This window comes from Calonectris borealis, chromosome 3, assembly GCF_964195595.1.
Source record: "Calonectris borealis chromosome 3, bCalBor7.hap1.2, whole genome shotgun sequence".
Classification (NCBI taxonomy): Eukaryota; Metazoa; Chordata; class Aves; order Procellariiformes; family Procellariidae; genus Calonectris; species Calonectris borealis.
Genome location: NC_134314.1, coordinates 60,974,838 through 60,981,235, shown reverse-complemented (window position 1 = coordinate 60,981,235; position 6,398 = coordinate 60,974,838).

Here is a 6,398-nt window from a genome sequence, read left to right as displayed (position 1 = left end):
CTACAGAGCTTTTTCCATGCACATGTACCAGGCAGAAAACTTGATACCCCGATTTTACTATTTTGATATGTGCCAGAAATCCTCTAATTTCTCCAAAAGCACTAGGGCATTATGTAAGAAGCTTGGATATGATCCATGATGTAGGTAACAGCGTAACAGGAGTGACTGAAAGTCCAACAAATTGGTAAACAAAGGATCTGATTCACTATTGATTTATTAATTTTCAGCTTGCGTAAGTACAGTGATTTTTCCCTACCCTTTGCAAGTGTAAACTAACAAATAAAATGTCAGCTCATCATATTCAAAAACCATTAAGACACAAGAATGAAAAAACTTATTTTTAAAATTACTTACATTGAGCTCTCTCAGGTGTTTAGGAGAATAAAGAACAGAGACAAATTTGACAACATTTTCAAAAGTTCCTAGTCCAAGAGTTATCTATGAAAATGGCATTAAGCTCACAAACAACTTAGTTATGTACAAAAATCCTGAAATACAAGTTATAGTGAATAATTACCAGAGAGACTAGAGACAAAATAAAATGACAGATTATGAGTAAGAAAATGACAATAAGGCAGAGAGTAATTCAGGAGGCACCACAGGTGGAAAGGCAACCAATTGTCCAACACCAGCTCTTGGAAAATCTGTGTTGAATGTTGCATCTGGAAGTCTATATGTATAGTAATGTGATGCCACCTGGAAGACAGAGTAGCAAGACAGAGTTCCAGCCTAAACAATTATACATATCCGTAAGTTATAAAAACAAGCATCCCAAATTAATAAGGAGGAAATAACAATTAAATTAACATTAAATGAGCAACAAATAAAAAAATAAAACACTCTCAAGCCTCTCAACTAACAAAACGCAGACTGTTTCATCACCTGTTTCCTCACTTCAGCCCCTGCCTTTTCAAGGTAAGGGCCTAAGTCTCCTAACAATCAGAGCAATTGGGCACCTTAGTGCCTTTAAAGTTGTGCAGCTTCATTTTACACTTGCCTGACTGATGCAATGGCCAACTGCTGGGCCGTAATGGATTAACGAAGAAAAATCACCTACTGTGGAGACCTCTAGAAAGGGCTTTCCCTCATTAGTCACCAGGCGTATGAGACTGGGATGACCCTGCTTCTCCCAAACTCTCTTTAGGCACAGAGAAAGGAGTCTGTAAACCCACCCAGATGCAGGCACCGCTGTTGTCACTTACTTTAAGCTGTGGTGGAGCACAATGGAGTAAGAACCTCTGCGACCTGCTTGAGCAAGTTATGATGAGGACTTTAAAGATTAAGACGAGCAACAAATCCCTCATATTGACCATGGACCACCGCTTGGCGCGAGGCACAGGTTGTGGCACAGCCTCCCTCATGGGAGGAAGCAGGCAGACGCAAGTGTACAGCCTGTTCATGAGTAACTTCTTTTAAGACCACCCATTTAGTGCTAGAGAAGAGCTCTGAGGTTACCTGCAATCATTGTCCTTTATATTTGAAATTCCTCCCTGGAAATAGCTGTTTGAACATATCAGTACTGTGTTAGTGCCCAAACAGGAATATTGTTTTTCTTCAGGAGCCAGTGAGCATGTTATATCAAATGCAACGAGACAAGGTACAAGACTGATTAATCCGGAGAAATTCTGTATTTTGGCTTTCATTCCTACAATCTTAGCTATAAAATTTTCTGTACCATTCCGCTCCCATTAGCCTCATTAAGTAACCAATGAGCTTTAGATACTAATGCAACATATAGACTATGCAGATATATGCCTGCATGATAGCATTTATGCATGTTTGGTATAATCCTATCCTCTGAATATGAAAAAGTAGAGTTGCAGAGGTGATACAGATACCTGCTTTTTTAGTGTAAATAATGTCTTAAGTTCCAAATTAATAATTTTTTAAAAATCATTCTAGTAACAGAAGGTATAGCAAGTCAGGAGAGACAGAGAGAGACTGCTAGAGATCATTTTTTCATTAGAAATGGTTGAGCGGCACCGGCCTGTTTCAGGGCATGCTCAGTTTTGTCATTATTTCTGAACAATAGGTACAATTGATTGCTGTAGGAATAAAAAGCAGGAGTATAAAACTTCCTGCAGCCTTCAGAAAGGCTGAGTGAGATGTCTGACAGCAAAAACAGAATCAAGCCTTTATTTTATAACTATAAGGATTGAGTTCTAATAAGCAACAGAGCTAATTTCACCTAGTTTTATTCTCCTCAGAACCAAAGATTCCTCTAATTTTCATTACAATTTCATTTTTTTGTGCCTTGTCACCCCCTAAGAAGGGGGCTAAGAAACCAGCCAGGTGTTGGAACACAAGGGTTAAACCAAGACAGGTATGACACAGTGCATGACATACAGACTTCCTGAACTGGGATATAGGAGATCGCTTACAAATATGAAGGCTGAAGCCGTTTCCTTTACATAGCAGTGAAAAGCGGCACGACCTACTTCTCCTGTTGGGATGAATTGTCAGTGAGGGTGCAGATAGTATTGCTGTCCCTTTGGTGGGGCATCCTGTCCCCTCAGTGGGGCCTGTGGGTATGAGGACATAGATAAACAGAAGGTGCAGCCTCAATGTGCCATGCTATAGCTGTGTCTGGCTGAGGAGCAGCTGATGAAGAGGAGGAGGAGGAAAAAGGAGAGGGACATGACAACCGGGACCACCACGATTTTATATAATGGTCTGGTCAAACACGTATGCCAAAGTATGCCTATTTTAACAAACTATTTGGTGCTGTTAGCATGTTTTTATTTGATGAGTTGTATGAACTTAAAATGTTATTTGTTTCTTAGCTTTGCTTTTTCACCCAAGTGTTTTTCCTCTTTAACATAAAGCTTTCTTCTTTTTGAAATATGATTTGATGCTGTGCAATTCTGCTACACAGTACATCTGGAAAGCTCTTCCATTTCCAAGTAAATAAGAAAGGAGAACAGTTATGAAGTATTCATTGTTTATTCTCAAATTAATGCTTGGTACAATAGACATCAGGGCCATTTAGTCAACATATTAGAAATTGGTGAGTTAAAGTCTCAAACTTTTGATTTTCCATGGATAGAGAAAAAGGGCTCTGGTCTAGTGTATAATTAGTCGTGTCCGGCACATCTCCTTGGGCAGGGAGATAAGCTGCAGCCTGTGCCAGATGGGGCAGTGCCAGTACCATGAACTAGCACAGCACGCTCCAGCAGCTCCTCTTTCTGCTCCAGCATAACCCAGCATATTCCCAAGAGGGCAGAGGAGGTGAGTAAGCAAAGTAATAGAAGTACAGCAAGTGCGTGCTACCCAGGCATCCTCCTGGAAAAGCGACCTCTCCAACCCGCTTCTGAAATCTGTTATTGAATTATTCTCTACTGAGAGCTTAGAGGTCATGTTTGGGTCATACTTTTAGGGTGTTATGTAAAGGGATTCTCATCTTAACTTAGGAAAAGTCCAACTTAAGAAAGGGCCAACCGTATTCTGGGCTGCATCAAAGGGAGGTGGGAGGTCAAGGGAGGTGATTCTGCCCCTCTACTCTGCTCTGGTAGACCCCATCTGGAGTCCCACGTCCAGCTCTGGAGCCCTCAGCACAAGAAATACATGGACCGGGTCCAGAGGAGGGCCATGAAAATGATCAGGGGGATGGAACGCTTCTCCTATGAAGAAAGGCTGAGACAGTTGGGGTTATTCAGTCTGGAGAAGAGAAGGCTTCGGGGAGACCTTATTGCAGCCTTTCAGTACTTACAGGGGGCTTAGAAGAAACATGAGGACAAACTTTTTAGCAGGGCCTGTTGCGACAGGACAAGGGGGAATGGTTTTAAACTAAAAGAGGGCAGATTTAGACTAGATATAAGGAAGAAATGTTTTACAATGAGGGTGGTGAAACACTGGCACAGGTTGCCCAGAGAGGTGGTAGATGCTCCATCCCTGGAAACATTCAAGGTCAGGTTGGACGGGTCTCTGAGCAACCTGATCTAGTTGAAGATGTCCCTGCCCATGGCAGGGGCGTTGGACTAGATGACCTTTAAAGGTCCCTTCCCATCCTACCTATTCTATATAGAAACCTATATGACTTAAACTGAAACTCTGCTTGGAGGAGAAATTCTTCCTCTCCTTTCTCTTCCTCTCCTCCTCTTTCAGTCCAGTGTCCTTTCATCTCTTGCACAACTACATACAACTGAATGCAATCATAGGCTGAATAGAAAAATATGTCTCTATGTAAGCAGGCAATAATGGGGACTAGAAAACAAGGTATTCACTCTTTTAATTCAAGTCAAAATACTTTTAGCTACTTTTTTGAAGGCAAAAGAGTACTGAAAAAGTCATAGGTATGCTCTATCAGGGTGTAGCAGGTTACCAATGCTCTGCATGACAAGAAATCTAAGGAGGAAGAATGAAAAAAGAATGAAGAAAATAAAAGGAGGTGGGAAAGAGAGAGAGGCAAAACTAGAGGGTAATACTAACAGTATAAGTATTTTCATATGGAGCCAGATCAAAGATCTTTTAGCTTACTGATAGGTATCTGACTGTGGTCAATAGTGGATGCTAGAAGAGAACACAAAAACACATACTGATATCTCTCCCAGACACTTTCCCAGATAAAAAAAATTGTCAGTGGAGAGTTTTTTTGAGCTACGTGTTTTGTCTTTGTTGTCCCCAACTGATTTTTCTTCCATGACTTTGTTCAATTGCTTTTTAAACCCATGTAGACCCTTATATTCACAACACCCTGTTGGGAGTCGAATAGCTTAACCACAAGGACTGTTTTCTTTTCTGTTTTTTTTTGAATCCATCACCTGCTTGTTTCTTTCTTTACATCTTTGCACTACTTGTATGGGAAGAGATTGTGAGTAACAGTGAACCTTTTACCTTTGCTTACCTTCTTAATAAAGGTTGTAGGGACCTGCATCATGTTTCTCCTCAGTCACCCCGTTTCCAGCCCGAAGACTCCTACCATGCCTAGTCATTCCTTGAGCAGAGCCACTTCAGACCCTGGCCGCCCCTCTCTGTACCTTCCACCTTGCCTGGTTTGAATGGGGGACCAGAACTGCTCTTGGTAATCAAAATCTGTCTGTACTGGGGCAATAATGATGTTTTCTGGTTTGTTCTCTACTTCTCCCTAAATAATTTCTAATATTTGCTTTCCATTGTTTTGCCTGCCACTGGTACATTTGAGCCGATGTATTTACACAACTGTTCAGCATCATGTCAGTGCTTCACTCCTGAATGGTAATAGTCAGCTGAGAGCCCCTTGTTTTCTATGTGAAGTTAAGATCTTTCTTTCTGTGTATTATTTCCATTCACAGTTTTTTAGAGACTACAACAAAATCTGATCACAAATGGAACTTTTACTGTATTAACTTTTCTGTATAGGTCTCTTCATACTGGACTTATTCTAGGGTAGATATAATTATTGATTCTATTATGTCATGACCTGCTGGTGATGTAAAATGCCTACCGAGATCTAGCAGCAATTTTCCTAATGGAAATACAGCTTTTATTAGCAAAAGAGTGCTTTAGCTTGTGTAGATTATGCACATTCCCCCCAGAAGAGTAAATGATATGAGTAGAAGCATTTTTGTGCCTGTATCAATTTTTATAACTGTGTCAGCACTGAAGTTTTAGCCAGAATAGAAATTTCGAGAATAAAGTCAACAATCCCAAACGACACTGAGAGATGGGCAATTTTTTCTACCATAAGATTGGTCTCTGCTATCAGACGCATGGGTGAAGATAATCTGATGACCTGGTTTTCATTTGGACACTACTATGAGAAAATAGGGATCTGTATCTTTCCAAAAGCACAATAAAACTTGTTGTAGGTGGTATGAGATGTCATCACATCCCATTTTTGTTTCACTATGGAAAATAAGACCATCCATGGATCTCATCCAGGGAGCAGAAAGGATGCTAATTGTTGTCCAGTGCTTAAAGGTAGGGGCTGCTGTGCTTGTCCTTCTGGAGGATATTGCGTAGACGAAATGTTATGTTATTGTGATGACCTCATCACTGCTATTCTGTATATTCACTGAGACAAGGAGCCCAGATGTTCTAGCAGAATCTAACATCCACTTTCATGGGAAAATTTCTCAGCTTCGACTCCAGAAATATTTTGTATTTTCATTCCTCATGTTTTCAACCAATTATTCTGTTTAGTTGGTATGACTGCAGTCAATGTTTATGAGTTTCAAAGGCCTAACAAATCATTAAATATTGTGAATTTAAAAAGTAGCTTTTCATCATCCCAGTGTTTTTCTTCTTCAGCATAAATGTTCCATTTCCTATTTTCTGATTGTCCTCAACTCATCACATCTATATATATCCAGTTCATGCAGTCCTTGGGCTCAAGGCTGGAGGACATGCATCTGCATGGGGGGCAGTACCTTTCCACATCCCAGAATATGCTGTTTCAGATGTGTTGGGTCCTGTTTGTC